At 41.9% G+C, this 19,218-nt stretch overlaps 1 protein-coding gene across 2 annotated transcripts in view; it reads left to right on the forward strand.

Annotated features, from left to right (window-relative positions):
* Positions 1-19,218, forward strand: part of LOC142200863 (sodium channel protein type 5 subunit alpha-like) — a 415,975-nt gene that overhangs the window by 254,803 nt on the left and 141,954 nt on the right. The window lies entirely within an intron of this gene.

Here is a 19,218-nt window from a genome sequence, read left to right on the forward strand (position 1 = left end):
CTGGTCATCCACCACCAAATCGAACGGAGATGGAGGAGACTCTAGTGTTTGAGCATCTGGACACAGATGCTCCTCTGTTAGGTTCGTGGAATCGTGACGTGGAGAGGCAGGTTGAGGGACAATGAAAGGAGCGGAGAACAGCTCTGGGGAGCAGGGACAGTTTAGGTTATTGTTCTGTAAAGCTTCGGAATTTTGGGAGGAAGGAAGACAAGACTGTTGGGTAATAGGAGGAGAGGAGGCAGAGTCTGACTAGCTGCTGGACAATGTGCTGTAAGCGTTCTCTGACAGCCATTGCAAGACCTGTTCCTGGTTCTCGGGCCTACTAAGGTTTGTACCCTGCAGTTTAGTTAATGTGGCAAGCAACCCTGGCACTGTGGAGTGGCGCAATGCTTGCTGCCCCACAGGAGTAGGCACGGGACGCCCTGTGGCTTCACTGCTACCTTGCTCCCCAGAACCATTCCCCCGACCTCGCCCACGGCCTCGTCCACGTCCCTTTCCGGGAGCCTTGCGCATTTTGAATTCCTAGTTAGAAATTGGCACTGTATACCAGTAGTAAAAATTGTGGGTGCACGTAACCCCAATATATTCTTTGAATTCCCAGTCAGACACTGGCACTATATGGCAGTAGCAAGAAATGAGGGTATTTGTATTCCCAATATACTCTTTGAATTCCCAGTCAGACAATGGCACTGTATACCAGTAGTAAAAATTGTGGGTGCACGTAACCCCAATATATTCTTTGAATTACCAGTCAGAAACTGGCACTATATGGCAGTAGCAAGAAATGAGGGTATTTGTATTCCCAATATACTCTTTGAATTCCCAGTCAGACAATGGCACTGTATACCAGTAGTAAAAATTGTGGGTGCACGTAACCCCAATATATTCTTTGAATTCCCAGTCAGAAACTGGCACTATATGGCAGTAGCAAGAAATGAGGGTATTTGTATTCCCAATATACTCTTTGAATTCCCAGTCAGACAATGGCACTGTATACCAGTAGTAAAAATTGTGGGTGCACGTAACCCCAATATATTCTTTGAATTACCAGTCAGAAACTGGCACTATATGGCAGTAGCAAGAAATGAGGGTATTTATAACCCCAATATATTCTTTGAATTCCCAGTCAGACAATGGCACTGTATACCAGTAGTAAAAATTGTGGGTGCACGTAACCCCAATATATTCTTTGAATTCCCAGTCAGAAACTGGCACTATATGGCAGTAGCAAGAAATGAGGGTATTTGTATTCCCAATATACTCTTTGAATTCCCAGTCAGACAATGGCACTGTATACCAGTAGTAAAAATTGTGGGTGCACGTAACCCCAATATATTCTTTGAATTACCAGTCAGAAACTGGCACTATATGGCAGTAGCAAGAAATGAGGGTATTTATAACCCCAATATATTCTTTGAATTCCCAGTCAGACAATGGCACTGTATACCAGTAGTAAAAATTGTGGGTGCACGTAACCCCAATATATTCTTTGAATTCCCAGTCAGAAACTGGCACTATATGGCAGTAGCAAGAAATGAGGGTATTTGTATTCCCAATATACTCTTTGAATTCCCAGTCAGACAATGGCACTGTATACCAGTAGTAAAAATTGTGGGTGCACGTAACCCCAATATATTCTTTGAATTACCAGTCAGAAACTGGCACTATATGGCAGTAGCAAGAAATGAGGGTATTTATAACCCCAATATATTCTTTGAATTCCCAGTCAGACAATGGCACTGTATACCAGTAGTAAAAATTGTGGGTGCACGTAACCCCAATATATTCTTTGAATTCCCAGTCAGAAACTGGCACTATATGGCAGTAGCAAGAAATGAGGGTATTTGTATTCCCAATATACTCTTTGAATTCCCAGTCAGACAATGGCACTGTATACCAGTAGTAAAAATTGTGGGTGCACGTAACCCCAATATATTCTTTGAATTACCAGTCAGAAACTGGCACTATATGGCAGTAGCAAGAAATGAGGGTATTTATAACCCCAATATATTCTTTGAATTCCCAGTCAGACAATGGCACTGTATACCAGTAGTAAAAATTGTGGGTGCACGTAACCCCAATATATTCTTTGAATTACCAGTCAGAAACTGGCACTATATGGCAGTAGCAAGAAATGAGGGTATTTGTATTCCCAATATACTCTTTGAATTCCCAGTCAGACAATGGCACTGTATACCAGTAGTAAAAATTGTGGGTGCACGTAACCCCAATATATTCTTTGAATTACCAGTCAGAAACTGGCACTATATGGCAGTAGCAAGAAATGAGGGTATTTATAACCCCAATATATTCTTTGAATTCCCAGTCAGACAATGGCACTGTATACCAGTAGTAAAAATTGTGGGTGCACGTAACCCCAATATATTCTTTGAATTCCCAGTCAGAAACTGGCACTATATGGCAGTAGCAAGAAATGAGGGTATTTGTATTCCCAATATACTCTTTGAATTCCCAGTCAGACAATGGCACTGTATACCAGTAGTAAAAATTGTGGGTGCACGTAACCCCAATATATTCTTTGAATTACCAGTCAGACACTGGCACTATATGGCAGTAGCAATAAATGAGGGTATTTGTATTCCCAATATATTCTTTGAATTCCCAGTCAGACAATGGCACTGTATACCAGTAGTAAAAATTGTGGGTGCACGTAACCCCAATATATTCTTTGAATTCCCAGTCAGACACTGGCACTATATGGCAGTAGCAAGAAATGAGGGTATTTGTATTCCCAATATATTCTTTGAATTCCCAGTCAGACAATGGCACTGTATACCAGTAGTAAAAATTGTGGGTGCACGTAACCCCAATATATTCTTTGAATTACCAGTCAGAAACTGGCACTATATGGCAGTAGCAAGAAATGAGGGTATTTGTATTCCCAATATATTCTTTGAATTCCCAGTCAGACAATGGCACTGTATACCAGTAGTAAAAATTGTGGGTGCACGTAACCCCAATATATTCTTTGAATTCCCAGTCAGACACTGGCACTATATGGCAGTAGCAAGAAATGAGGGTATTTGTATTCCCAATATATTCTTTGAATTCCCAGTCAGACAATGGCACTGTATACCAGTAGTAAAAATTGTGGGTGCACGTAACCCCAATATATTCTTTGAATTACCAGTCAGAAACTGGCACTATATGGCAGTAGCAAGAAATGAGGGTATTTGTATTCCCAATATATTCTTTGAATTCCCAGTCAGACAATGGCACTGTATACCAGTAGTAAAAATTGTGGGTGCACGTAACCCCAATATATTCTTTGAATTACCAGTCAGAAACTGGCACTATATGGCAGTAGCAAGAAATGAGGGTATTTATAACCCCAATATATTCTTTGAATTCCCAGTCAGACAATGGCACTGTATACCAGTAGTAAAAATTGTGGGTGCACGTAACCCCAATATATTCTTTGAATTCCCAGTCAGACACTGGCACTATATGGCAGTAGCAAGAAATGAGGGTATTTGTATTCCCAATATACTCTTTGAATTCCCAGTCAGACAATGGCACTGTATACCAGTAGTAAAAATTGTGGGTGCACGTAACCCCAATATATTCTTTGAATTACCAGTCAGAAACTGGCACTATATGGCAGTAGCAAGAAATGAGGGTATTTGTATTCCCAATATATTCTTTGAATTCCCAGTCAGACAATGGCACTGTATACCAGTAGTAAAAATTGTGGGTGTATATAGCCCCAATTCTATTGCTAGGGGACTTGCAGGGTATTTCTGGGGTGAAGGTGGGGGGGCACACCGTTGGAACGGGTATCGGGGTATATATCGGGTATACGGGAATACACTGACAGTGTATTCCATTCAGGATCCTGGGAAAGCTGGGTTGCGGCGATTGAGCCCGTCAGTGCCACGTTACACTGACAAGCTTCTCCCTGGAATTTAGCTCTTACAAGAGCTGTTGGTTGTCTTCTCCTTCCTATCCTAGCCTGTCCCTGCCTACCCAGAATCTAAGCCCTAGCTAGCTGGACGGAAACCTCCGTCCTCGGTGAATTGCAAGCTCAGAATGACGCGAACCTGGGCGGCGCTGTTCTTTTAAATTAGAGGTCACATGTTTTCGGCAGCCAATGGGTTTTGCCTACTTTTTTCAACGTCACCGGTGTCGTAGTTCCTGTCCCACCTACCCTGCGCTGTTATTGGAGCAAAAAAGGCGCCAGGGAAGGTGGGAGGGGAATCGAGTAATGGCGCACTTTACCACGCGGTGTTCGATTCGATTCGAACATGCCGAACAGCCTAATATCCGATCGAACATGAGTTCGATAGAACACTGTTCGCTCATCTCTAGTTATAAGCAGTGCACAGATTTCGGCCAGCAATAAACAGGGAAACACAATGGATTTCAGCAAAAGGAACCAATATTTGTTAATAAAGTATATTACTATATTTATTAATGCCAAAGGAATATACTACCACTAGCAAGAACAATATATAGTAATGAACATGTTGTCATAGACATCTACAATGCCATGTACAACTCAAAACATTCAGTAATTTCCCAAGACATAAGCAACGGGTCTTGCTTATATTTTTAACACTTTACTGGGAAATAACAGTTGCTACAGCAACACGGCTGAACTTGTTTGCTGTATCTTTATACGTGCCATTCAGGGTACGTTATCTAAATTCGGATGATTTCCATCCGAAGATATATAACAATAGGATATGCCTTTGTTACACACTTAATACAACAGCTGTGAGATTTCTAGATTTAGCTCACTAGATTAACCTAGACGTAGCCATGATAATTGAAAGGTGACCATGAAGTCACCTGCAAAGGATCTCATGATCATATCTAAGGGTGTGACTACACGGTTCAGCCAAGACGTGGCCGCCATGCATCAGAAAGCACAGCATCATTTATTACAAAGTGATTGCCATTGGGTGTTCCTAATAAGTGGCCACAAAATTGCTGTGCTATTAACTTAGGAACACCCACTCACTAGGGTTGAACCGATCTTGAGATTTCAGGATCAATTTTAAAATCCGATTTCCTATCATTTTCCAGCCGATCCCGGTCGTGAAATTTGCTCGATCACCGATCGGAATCCGTTCTTTTCCGATCCTGATCGCTCAACCCTAAGGGTGCATTCACACTACGTAACGCCGGGCGTGTATGAGAGCCGTACACACCGGCATTACGGCAGACTGCCGAACACTTCCCATTCACTTCAATGGGAGCGCTCGTAACAGCGGCGTTTACGAGCGCTCCCATTGAAGTGAATGGGAAGTGTTCGGCAGTCTGCCGTAATGCCGGCGTGTACGGCTCTCATACACGCCCGGCGTTACGTAGTGTGAATGCACCCTAACAGTCACCAGTCGTTCTAATGAATTAAGAATGCTCCGTATTCTCTCGCATAGTGGCTACCCCTTGATTGGTCCATGTAATCAGACCCTAACACCTAATTCAGATGACCGAGTTCATCGGTCATGTGGCGCCCATGATCTGTCAAAAAATAGAGCATGCAGTATTTTCTACGGATCGGACTATGCATATCTGTTTTCAGTGACCCAGTTCACCCATTATGGTCAATGGATCTGTACCCGTATTCTGTACTCATATGACCAAGTCTTGGCTTGGTTGTGCAAATACAACTTAACTGATATTGTGTGTGAAGAAATGGGATAAAAGGTCTTTTACACAGCTTGATAATCGGATAACTGAGCAGTTCTATAAATGTTCCATACTGGTCACTGACCTATGTAAAATGCCTTGTATACGCCACGATGCTTGTTTGTATACCGATCGCAAGTTATATGCTAGCTGACATATTATTGTTGGGTATGTTCTGCCGATAATGATGCAAACTGCATGGGGACAAAATATCATCTTAGTGATTGATAATCTGCATATAATTATTTGGGGGGCTGTGTAAAGGCTTTTGAAACAAGAGTCCATCAACCTTCTTTCTGGGCAAAAATCAGCCAGTGTAAAAGTACCCTAGTGTGGAAAGGAACTTCACAGAATACTGCACTACCCAATATATAGGGAAGATGGAGTTCACGGCTGTATTCCGCACCCTTGGCAAACTACTTATATGTGTTTGACAGGTGTTGTGTCCAGATGTGCACGCATGATCCACATAATATTTAAAGGGGTATTCTGGGACTATCATGATAACAAGCTCAACTTCCTCTTCTCAGACCAATGACATTATGCCTATTAGTCACTTGTCCATACTGCAGGTCAGCCCCAAATGAAAGGGCTCAGCTGCAGTACCAGGATTGCCAACTACAGGATGTTTGAAGCGATGCTTGATAAATAGTGAAGAGGCCACAGCAGTCCTGTATTACCACTTTAAGGGTAAGTTCACACGGGGTTTTTTGGATCGGAACCTGAGGCGGCCTCTGCCTCAGGTTCCGATCCAAAAGCTGGGTAGCCACGACTGAAGGCCGGTGCACTCTGCTCTGGATTAGGCCCAATGAATGGGCCTAGTCCAGAGGAAGGTGTGTCTTCAGGCTGAATTGGGAGGCAAAACGGCCTGAAGATTGAGCATCTCGCTTCTTTTTCCGAGAGCCGGCTCCCGTTGATTTCAATGGGAGCCATCTTTTTTGGTCAGGATTTTGAGGCGAACACTGCCTCAAAATCCTGACCAAAAAACTCTGTATGAACTTATCCTAACTGTTTGGAAATACTATCCAAGCTAGTTCACACTAGCTTCTGTTTATAACCAACATATTGGAGTAACACTTTCCGACATACCTAAATGAATCCTGACAACCCACAACAGAATTTTATGAGGTCGATCAGAGTTGTTATACTTTTCACAGCAAGGATAAATTTGCAAAATTCACTGTTCTTTTTTTTAAATGTAGTTTGTGAGCCCCACATAGAGCTCACAATGTACATTTTTCCCTATCAGTATGTCTTTTTTTTTGAATATGGGATGGAAATCCATGCAAACACGGGGAGAATATACAAACTCCTTGCAGATGGTTTTATGCCCTTGGTGGGATTTGAACACCAGGACTCCAGTGCTGCAAGGCTGCAGTGCTAACCACTGAGCCACCGTGTGGCCCCCTAAAATTCACTGTTCTTGCAGTTGGAAATACTGTAAAGTCCAACAGAAACCCCAAACACTGGTGGGTTGTACAGGATCAGAAAACCCTACTTTTTCCAGAAACAGCACCACACCTGCGGACTGGTTGTGCCTGGTTTTGCAGCTCAACTCCAAGCTGAAAGGAGCACAGCAGTTGTACAACACACTACCTGTGGACACGTCGCATCATTTAAAAAATATATATATTTTTCCAATCTTGGCGAATCCCCATAAGTTTGGGACCCACGTACTGTAAACGCTATGATTTTACCACTGTGTTTTACAGTACCTGCAAAGTATATCCTATCCACACATTGCAGAAAAATATCCACCACATTCTTTTGCGTTCCTGTAAATAGTAGCATATCAATTGTACCTAACCACTTGGGTTTACCATATAGGTATAATTGAAGGAGAAAGTCCACAGAGGAAAACTCTACAGACTTTCTGCAAACAGCCCTGCAGGAAAAATGTGTTTCTGCCATGGTTGTCCGCAGAACTTTTTGGCTGCATCCCGCTATGCGAGATTATTTACTTCATTGTTTACACTGCGTTACCATAACCAAGTGATGTAGCTCACTGCTTTCAGGAGGGAGGGGGAGCTGAGTGCTCGGAGCAGCTTGTGTTTCTGAGCTGTTTATCTCCCAGTTATCAGGTTGACTAATTGAATTTTGCTGATAAGGGCTGAGACAGGGAGTATGTTACCTCTGTATGTAAACACAGACCTAAAACTGAGTTTATTGTAAACTGACTCTTGGTCCTGTAGTGTGTAAATTTGGGATTCTCATCACCTATCTAATCCAGCTCTGCTACATGAGCTTCATATTATGCATCTTCCAGTGATACTGTGCTAATTTATGTACAATCATCCCTCATTACTGACTGCAAACATACTGCTATGAAGAGAGCAGGCAGAGCTGGCTTTGTCTTAGGGCCAGCAAGTGAATCCCCACCCACCAATGTACCGAGAAAACCAGGAAGTGAACAGAGCATACAGCCAGCAAGTTGCTCAACAGGCAAGTTGGGAATACCCCTTTAAACAACATTTTCTACATCTTTACTTGTTCAGGATCAGAGAAAGACGTCATGCTTTGTTCAGAAATAGTGCCACACTATTGCATCTCAACTCTAAGCTAAAAAGAACATAACTGTCCTACTAGACACTACCTGTGAACATGTGTGCCGTTATTTTTGGCAAAAAAAAAAAAAAAGCAGCCCTGTTTCTCCAATCTCGGAGAATCCATTTAAAATGACTTTCCCCGCATCATTACTATTGCAAGGCAGATATGTTGGCTAATGCTATTCACGCCAAATGTTTGAGGCCGGAGCTGGTCAGTATTTATCATAAACATTTTATTTAGTTTATTTTCCGTTCCATAATTTCTTTTCAGTTCCAAAACTCCTGGGACCAATGGATGCCTTGTTACACTGCAAAAATAATAGCACAATGGAAAACCTACAGGACTGCCAATAACAGGTGTTAAACATATTGCACATGAAAAGAGAACTAGGCTTACCGCTTGGGCATCCTATTTTATCAAAGACTTTTCTTCAGATTAACTCCACTTGGCAGCTGGTAAATACAGATGGTTCTACTGTACTCAAAAAGCCAGAGATCAATTTAAGTATTTATTTCTTCCTACAAAACAGTCTCCCATTGACAAGCCTACTGGACTCTCTGATGAATAACCGCAGCATGCCAATGGCTTACACGTCAGTAAAAGAGGCTTCCCTGGCTACCTTGCATATGCTTAGAGTTATACCAATAATGCCTCCTTTCTTCCCCTGGACTTTGTATTTACCCTCCCGCTAATATTGGCCGTTGAAACAAAGCCGAATAATTGTTTTTCATGTAGAGTAAAAATTAATTTGCGGTTATTAAAATTCTGAATTTTTACCCCACCAGGTGAATTAGACATCAGCCTATTATTTATAGTGGGGTTTCCATTTTTCTATAGTTCTGTTACTTTTAAAGAATCATGCAAAGTGTTCTATAAAAATTAAAGTATAAAAATTTCATTTTTTTCTTTTTCGTTGCCAGATTTTTCCGCTTATGCTACTCTCCGTACTATGTGGTGTTCACTTTGTGTTATTCTTGTGCACATGTTCAACTTTGTGACACAATGCAATGACTTATTTTTAGCTAAGGAGTAAAAAACCCCAGAAAGGATAACACCGTCTGTAAGACGTCACAGTTGATAGTAAGGAATTGGTGTAAGCTTCAAGATATCCGCTCACCTGCTGAAATATAGCAAGCGCAAGTAACCCCTTCAGGGTAGTGCAGGTATCACTGCTGAGCCAGACTCTCATTCCAGATCTCTGCAGATTATCTGAATTTTTTGCAAACAGAAGTTAAAAAGATAAAAGTTGTGTTACAGGTAGTTCTTAGTGATTTCCTAGTAATTTGATAGATAATCCTATCTCAGCCTGTCATGACTATCTCTGGCAGCCTGCGTTGGCTAAGGGTACAGAAACAGTTGAGAGAGCTGATATACTCTGTTTCCATAACTGTTATAGGAGTGAATGAGACTTATAGCAAGCAGGGCGAGTCTCTGAAAATCCATATGTTCTACCATTCACGTGGATGTAAATGACCTCCAAATTCCCCAAGCCTCGTTCACATCTGCGTTTGGTAATCTGTTCAAGGACCCCCCCCATCTCAAATAAAATACCAAACACATTTGCAAGTGGTGCGCAGTGAAAACACACGGACGCCATAGACTATAATGGGTTCATGTGCTCTCCATGCGGTGTCCGCACATCTATCGTGATCTACTTTCATGTCGGCATGATTCCTGTGGGTAGCATGCGGAAAGCACACGGACCCCATTATAGTCTATGGGGTCCGTGTGCTTTCACTGCACACCGCTTATCAATGCGTTCAGTGGTCCGTTCAGGTGTCCCCATGTGGATTTCCTGAACGAATTACCAAACGCAGATGTGAACGAGGCATCAATCTGATTGAGCGTCTAGGACTTTTCCCTTTTAGGACAGAGGCATCGGCAATAGCGTGGCGGAATATGAAGGGAAATTGCGAAAATGCAGCATTTTACATTACCTGCAATGTCAAATGGATTCTGGTTAATTGCATCCACATATTGCAAAAAAATTTCTTCCCCAGAAAATCTGCATATTCAAAAACGCCTGCATGTCAATTATCCACTGGCGTTCTCCGTATTGGTATAGCAAGGGCATCAAGTCCGCGGAGGAAAACTCTGCGAAAACACAATGAAAAACGCAGAGAAAAAAAAAATGAAATGTGTTTCTGCTTGTTTTTCTCTGTAGCATTTTTTCCTTTGTTTTGCTATGTGGGGCCTTAGCGTTTTTTTTCTATTTTTTTCTGCAGCGTTTTTCACAGTTAAACTCTGCGGACTTTCTGTCTCTAATATATCTTAACTGAAACTCCAACGTTTCCATAGGTATACTTGACATGCTGCAATTTACAAAAATGCAATAGTTTTTGAGATTGCAGCATTTGTGCTGCAGATTTTTTTTCTGCAATGTGTGAATGGGATTAACCAGAATGTGGGGTGCGACCTAAGGGTGAGGCTCCGCTAGGCATCCTGCAGCAAGAAAGTGCTGCGGGAAAAATCGTGGCAGCAATGCGTTTCTTCCCGCAGCGTTTTAGACTTTCTGTTTCAATTATACCTATGGGGAAACCGCCGGCATTTCCGTAGGTATAATTGACATGCTGTGATTTCCAAAACCGCACTGATTTTGTAATTTGCGGCGGCATGTGCGCAGAGCGGTTTTTACTGCAAAGTGGGCATGGGATTCGCTAGACTTTGCTCTGACTGTAAAATGTTTACGCCACGTGGGGCCCCGGCCTGGAGGAGTATTCCCATCTCAGCTATTCAAGCAATGGCCATCTGCCTGAGGTGCTAGGAGTATGAGAACTATCTTGTTACCATAACTGCCATAGAAGTGAATGAATTATGGAGACAGCCTGGCACAGTAAGCTGCACTGTAACTGGGAGTTCCCAATACGCACAGAACAGCAGGCTTGACTGACAGCCATTAAATTTGATTTTCGGATGTAAAATATAAAGTACTGTATGACTAATAGTAAGAGAGGTGAAGTGACGCCAGGCGGATGTATGAAAGTACCTCAGACAAAAGAACCCATAGCAGCCAATCAAAGCGCGGCTTTTATTTGTCACATGCAGAATACAAAATGAAAGCTGTGCTGTGATTGGTTGCTATGGGCAGCAAAGACCATTCTCTTTGAGACAATCCTTGTTACTCACTTATAGCCTTACTTTAGTCAGTAAAATAAAGTTCTATGGTTGACACTTCATAGAAACCTTTCATTCAGAGTCCTTAAGAGTTCCCTTTGTTTGGGGGACATTAGTATTTATGTGTCAGCCTTGTCTTTGCCACGTTTCCAATATAAGGGGCTCCAGAGCCCAGATTGCCACTAATGGGGCTCTTGTGATACACCTAGTTGACATGTCTTGGAAATCTATTTTAGGCTAAAGCCAACTTAAGTGTCCCGCAGCAAATAAGCACTGCAGAAAAACTGCAATGGCAAAGCATCATGTTTTTTCTCGCAACACTTTTCACAAAAAAACTTTCTGCTTCCATTATACCCATAGGGAAACCGCCTTTTCCGTAGGTATAATTGACATGCTGCCATTTCCAAACCGCAACAGTTTTTGAAATCGCAATGTGCCCTGAGCACATATATTCTACACTGGGGGGATGGGATTTGCTAGATTGCCATCTACTAGGGTGCGTTCACACGATGTAAAGTGGAGCGTGATCTGGGACGTCTACGCGTGTCAGCAGTATGCGCGCTCAAAAAGATCCCATTGATCTCAATGGGAGTTACGAACGTATACGCCGCGTTATTTTGCACCCGTAATTTTGCAGCCACAAAATTATGGGCGCAAAATAACGCGGCGTATACACTCGTAACTCCCATTGAAATCAATTGGATCTTTTTGAGCGCTCAAACTCTGACACGCCGTATACGTGGCAGATCACGCTCCATTTTACATTGTGTGAACGCACCCCTACACAGTAATTGTAAAACCATTTACGCCACGTTGGGCCCCGGGCTTATACAATAATCCAGTTGGCATCAAGGTGCAGATTTACTAATACTATCTTCTAGACTAGGTTCTACACTGCAAGCTTATACTAGACAGTGTCACGGCTTGGGCCATACCCACTTCCGGATTAACCACACCCCTTTACACACATCGCGGTTCTTTCCTTAAAAAGAAAGTTGGCAGAGTTTGCCTCCGCGGACTTTCTGTTACAATTATATCTATGAGATGCGATTTTCAAAATCGCCCCGGTTTTGGAAATTGCAATGTGTCCAAATGGCGGTTTTTACTGCAAAGCCAGCATGGGTTTCACTTGAATCCCATCTGCTTTGCCTGTACTGTAAAATGCTGCAATATTTCCCGTGGCGTTTCCCCGGCCTAAAACACTCAAGGCAGGCTTTTGGCGCACCCCAGAATTCTTACACATTTTACTTAGTAAATCTCCCTCCCCAAATTTTTGGTTTTGTAATTTAGAACTTAATTTCCATGAGAATTCTGTAAAATGAACGCTGCTTTCTCTAGCGGGTAGTTTCATATTTGTATTTGTACATTGCTAGAATATACGCCTACCTCTGTGTGGTTGAGGATTATATTTATTGAATTGACATTTGTGAATATAGCCTTTTCTTACAAATGAAGAACTTTTAATATATTCCGCTAGCTTAGCAGTAGATTGTGCACTCATTTTCTAAGATATGGATTAAAATTTTTATTAACCCCATAATGCTCTAATTCCATAACTATTTCCTCCTACAATTAAGCAATCATTAATAGGAAGGAAATAATGATGACGATCGCTATGCATTGACTCTTGCCTTGTCCTATATTGTTGCATTGCTGGGCAGGCATAGAAGTCTAGCTACATGGATGAGAAACCATGAAAGTGTAGTGCATGTCATAAAAAAATGGTATAAAAATGGTATCAAATAGCCAAAATGCATCAAATTAAGGCCTTATTCACACTATCATATCCATTTTTTGACTGTAAAAAATTTTACACCCATTTTGCATCCATTGCATGCTGTTTGTCCTTTTTACTGTCCAAGTCATCCATTTTGTGTCTGTTTTTGACGGACCATAAAAAATGGGTCAATTTCATTCATCTTTTTTGACCCTCACCAATTGGATTCCTCACCAGGTGGATTCAGTGTCAAAATCCGCACCAAAAAACTCTGTGTGCATTGACCCTAAGAACTTTGTATATATTGCAGATTCCTTTCGTAGTCATTCTTGGCTTTGGCTCACAAAAAAAAGCAATAAAATCTGCAACAAAAAAAGCCAAATTTCCGCAACGTGAGGCTTCTGACTTAGGGAACCTGCACACGTAGTATACGCTCCGCTCATTCTGAACGTAAAACTCGTTCAGAATGAGCGCGTAAAAACCAGATCTCATTGATTTCTATTGGTGCCGGCATACACGCGCTACCCATTGAAATCAATGGGAGGGTTTTCTCCCTATTGCTTTCAATGTGATAGACGTGTATGCCGGCACCAATAGAAATCAATCGGATCTGGTTTTTACGTGCTCATTCTGAACGAGTTTTACGTTCAGAATGAACCCAGCGTAACTCCGTGTCCAGGCTCCCTTAGGCTGAGTTCACACTGAGTTTTTTGGTCAGGATTTAGAGGCGGAATCCACCTCAAAATCCTGACCAAAAAAATGGTTCCCATTGAAATCAATGGGAGCCGGTCATTTCTTTTTCCCGAGAGCAGTCTGTTCCGGCTCCCCGAAAAAAAAGAAGCGACATGCTCATTCTTCAGGCAGATACCGCGGTCGGTTCAGCCGCCAACCTACTGATCCATCACTAACAAAAGTTGGACATCTGTTTATTGTTTCCTCCTTGGACTCTCTCTTGCACTTATACCTATCTCCGGAAATCGCTGGTGTTTCCGTAGGTATAATTGATATGTTGTGTTTTCCAAACCGCCGTGGTTTTGGAAATAGCGATGTGTCCACACAGCAGTTTTTACTGCAAAGTGGGTATGGGGTTCACTAGAATCCATTCTACTTTGCCTGTACTGTTAAACGACACAATTTTTTCGCGTTTCCGTCCCGTGGGGCCCCAGTCACAATGCTACAGAAACCGAAATAAATGGCATAGATGTAAATTTTCTAGTGTAAATAATGGTAAATATGTCAGGTTGTGTAAGCCGCATCTCTTCCAATCACAGAGAGCCCCTTTCAACTTTTACATAAAGCAGTAAGCGCATTAGAAACAAGTAAAAAGCCACATTTTTGTACAAAATTTACAACTGTTCCATGCTAGAAGACTGGAGTACAACCATTGGTAATCATTGATAAATCCCTTCTGTTATATGCCTCTCTCTGGGCAACTCCAGTGGAGATTATCATGGGTTCCATGTATGGGGCTGTGAGTCTGAGCTAAACTCAGAACAGATCCTTTATCTGTCCATTGTGCAGCCCAGGCTCACTGAAATCAATGGTTCCGTGGAAGCACGGGTGGCACATAGATATTATTCATGTGATGTCCATGCTGTTTTATCCGTTCATGTGTATGTAGCTTTAGGCTGAGTTCAGACGGAGGTTTTTGGTCTGGAATTGGAGGCGGTACACCGGCATCCAGTCGCGGCACTCCGCTCTGGACTAGGCCCAAATGTATGGGTCTAGTTGGGAGGGAGTGTCTTCAGGTGGACGTATGTGGCTGAACTGACCGCTGTAACCGCCTGAAGAATGAGCATGTCACTTCTTTTTTTCTGGGAGTCGGAACAGACTGCTCGCGGAAAAAAGAAATGACCGGCTCCCATTGATTTCAATGGGAGACGTTTTTTTGGTCAGGATTTTGAGGTGGATTCCGCCTCTAAATCCTGACCAAAAAACTCAGTGTGAACTCGGCCTAAGGGAACCTGCACACATAGTTACGCTCCACTCATTCTGAACGTAAAACTCGTTCAGAGTGAGCGGCGTAAAAAACAGATCCCATTGATTTCTATGGGTGCCGGCATACGCGCGTATCACATTGAAAGCAATAGGGAAAAAAGCCTCCCATTGATTTCAATGCCGCGCCGGCATCAATAGAAATCAATGAGATCTGGTTTTTACGCGCTTATTCTGAACGAGTTTTAACTCCGTGTGCAGGCTCCCTAAGGCACAAGAAGAAAAAAAGTTACCTGGCGCCCGTATATAAAACCTCCCAGAAGGGGGCTGAAGATAAACAGTTGCAGCTCTTACCCGGACACCAACCAGTGAGGTGGTGGAGGTTAATGAACAAAAAAATGAAAAATAAAAACCCGGGATATCTATAGAGCGCTACTGTGTGACAGTAAAACAGAAGCCAATTGCATGCAAAAATAAAACCAAATGATTGAGTCTTTATTGATTCCAATTGACAGTAGAAAAGTAGGCGAAATATGGGCTACGCGTTTCGACGCCGAACAGGCGTCTTCCTCAGGTCAAGATGTCCTGAACTGTCAGAGCATGGGAATCAGCTAACCTGCGCTCCAGACAGCCAGAACTAAATAGACTCAAAAACTAAATAGGCACCCTAAGGCAGAAGCCTCACGTTGCGGAAATGCAGCTTTTTTTGTTGCAGATTTTATTGCGTTTTTTTTTTTTTTTGAGCCAAAGCCAAGAATGACTACAAAAGGAATGTGCAATATATACAAAGTTCTTAGGGTCAGTGCACACAGAGTTTTTTGGTGCTGATTTTGACACCGAATCCACCTCAGGGTTCATTCACACAGAAGAAATCGGTGAGGAATTTGGTGTGGAATTTCAGCGCAGACAAAAAAGCCTCCCTTTGACCTCTATTGGGAGGCTTTTTTGAGGTGGATGCGGCATCCAAATCAGCGCCAAAAAACTGTACACTGACCCTTATACTTTTGCCCAATCCACTCCTGCCTTTGGCTCAAAAACCGCAACAAAATCTGCAACAAAAAATCTGCGTTTGCGAAACGTGGGGCTTTAACCTTGACGTTGAGTATCAGTACATTTTTTGCCTTTTAAAATATGTGCGACAAAAACTCACCTGATATAATCTCAACCTTTAACCGGCTCCCGAGCAACAAACAAACTATTAATACACTTTCTTTTCTACAAAATTCTGCCAAAAACTAATATGAGTTCTGTTAAAAGCTCGGTTTCATCTTTTTGTTTAGAAGGGGCAAAGTGGGAGACCCCTGATGGGATCTAATAACTAAGCACAGTCATTAGAGCTTCTGTTTGAAGTCTTGTAACTTCTTTTGATAGCGGTGTCTGAATGCACCGAAACAATAAATGAGTCACTGTCTGAATAGCAAAAATGCGCATCCTTGAATTAGTGACATTTGGAAGATTGCATTAATTGTATCTCTGTGACAAAAACGACTAAGAGGAAGCAATTTTGTCCTACATTTTATTCAGAAGCAATTATGTTCAAATGGTGAACGGTAGAGTGAAAGTTTTTAACCTCTATCAATCCATTCTTATGTGTGACTCTACGCAATAATTATATGCTATTTATATAGTCACACCAATGTACAAGCAATCAGTCCGGGGTACGGGGACAGATTTCAATTATCCCAAGATGATGCATACATGTTCCATGCAAAGCAATGCACTTGAAGAAATACATTGGAAACAATTCACAAGTGTAACTTTTTAAGGAATTGAACAAGATTAGAAAAAAGGTCTGTTTTTCTTAAAGTGATTGGAAATGGCTTATTGTATAAATCATGTTTTTATTTTAAAAATTTATTGAAGAATTTTTATACATTTTTTTTAAATTAAAATTTTTATTAAAAAAATCCAAAAAATCCAACTTTTGCCACTAAACCTTAACCTTGTCTTGTTTCATATAGAAGGACCATGGGCCATAGACACAATGGACCCTATTTACTCGTATGGGAGAGAATTTTTTTTTTTTTTTAAAAAAAACATAATTAAAAATTCTTTAAAACTTTTCTTAACGTTAAACTTGATTAAAATAATAGATGATTTTCATTTTCTGACACATTCCCTTTAAAAAAAAACACCACATATGCCCATGAACTATGTCAGGTATCACAGGTCATTCAAGAGAATCCTTGGCATTTCTTCTGTTAAAAAAAAAGAAAAAAAAAAAAGCCATCTTTTTAAGACTGCAAAGGGGATTTTCTCATGCATATACCCATTTCTAAATTTCTGGACAATGAACAGTTAAAGAGGTTTCCCGGGATAACTTATTTCTTTTGTATTAGGTTGGGGAAGATGAAAACAAGCAAGTCAAAAATCCTTACTGACCTGTCCCTGGTGTTCCGGTGCCACTCAGTGTGGTCCAGTCCTGCTGCCTAAATGTTTTTTTTGCGATGGAAATTTCCACCACACTGTGCCGTCCAGGTTCCTTCCCTTTCTAAGCCACTAACTGACCGCTGAGGCCAATAAGGCCTCGTTCACATCTGCGTTGGTAATCCATTCGGGGGAGTCTGCATGGGGACCCCCTTGAACGAAATACCAAAAACACTGGCAAGCGGTGTGCAGTGAAAGCCCCCTGACCCCATAGACTATAATGGGGTCCGTGTGCTCTCTGCGCGGTGTCCACATGGAACATACGGACAGAAAAGTAGATCGTGAGAGTCTTTCAACAATGAGATACTTATTCCCTAAGTTTAAACATATTGTAAGCCAATGGCTGGTCAGGTAATGGAGGACGTGACATCTCACCCAGACTACTAAGGTGGGTGAGATGAGGAAACTCCAGAAAGAACATTTCTCAGCAGATAACTATTGTCTGCTGAGGGTTATTTCAAAGTTCCGGTTACTGGGCTGGATTTTTAGGAATGGCAGGTAGGATTGGTAGTGGGACCTGTTATTCCACCCACCTCCAGTCCACACTTTGGGGATGTTCCGGCAGCGACTCAGCTGCAGAGAGTCTCCTCGTCATGCAGGCTTAAGAAGTCAGCTCTAGCAGTAGACCTTTGGCAGAGTTTGGCTGGAGTGCCAAACAGAGAGGTCGGTTTTTGGAAGCTGTGTCCTGAATTATTCAACTGGCTTTTGATTTCTGATATTCTACATGAGGTAACCTATTCTATGTTTAGTTAGAGCCTAGCTGGGCAGGGATTTATTTTTGTATTGTTTCCTTTTTGTTGCTGCACTACCTTTTTTGTGTGAAAATAAAACTCTTACTTTTGCTTTGGACTAAAGAAACTGGACTTGTGTGTCTGTGCCACCCCACCTAACAACCCCAGACCCTGACAATATATATAGCGTAACAAACCCCCAAAAATATAACTGTGATTTAGGGAGAATTTTGTTACTGAAATGTATGTATTTCTGGCTTCTGCTGTATGTACAGTATAATAATACATAGCATGCTGCAGAATGCCATTCACTAGCAAATCCATCAGACAAGTTCTTTGATAGCTTGGTCTAGAGCTCCTCTGTATTGAAGTTAAAATTTGATTTGGTTACACATTAGTTTAGAAGATCATTTAGGAGAGGAGAGAAGGGCTGGAGACTGAACTGTCACGAAGCCAATATGACAGATTTGCTACTGAAATGTATTTTGGTGCTTGTTATTTATTGTAATACATAGAAGATGAAGAAGCCAAAAAGTTGAAAAACGTTTAATGAATCACAATGAACAATTATTTTAAGCCAAAATGTATGTATTTCAGTAAACACAGTCCTCATAGAAGGTGTCCATATTCTAGATGCTGGGCCGCTTTAACCATAGGGCCAATGGGCCCTCTACTAGCTGGGCCCCCGTTTTGGACTGAGGGACAGTCTTGTATTTTCTGTCCCATTATCCAGGGCAGTGGGTCCGGTCTGCACTAACTCATCAGCGTCCAGAGGAAGCCAGTGATGAATTATGGAGCCATCCACTGTCTGCTTCACCACATTGATGGTGTCTTTGCTTCTGGTGTCCTGGGAGCAGGAGGCATGGTGTAGTGACGTCACTTACATTGTGCCTGTTGCTCCTTGAAGACTCTGGGACTAGACACAAGAGTGAACGGGGGAACGGGGAAAATTGAGTATTAAAGTTTGTTTTTTTATATACGGTGAGAGACATGAAATTATGTAAGCAATCTGGGGGTTGGGGTACAAACTGTGGGGTCAACATGAGTGGGACATGAAATGTGGGGGCCATAATGTGTAGGGACATGATACTG

This window comes from Leptodactylus fuscus, chromosome 4 (assembly GCF_031893055.1).
Source record: "Leptodactylus fuscus isolate aLepFus1 chromosome 4, aLepFus1.hap2, whole genome shotgun sequence".
Classification (NCBI taxonomy): domain Eukaryota; kingdom Metazoa; phylum Chordata; class Amphibia; order Anura; family Leptodactylidae; genus Leptodactylus; species Leptodactylus fuscus.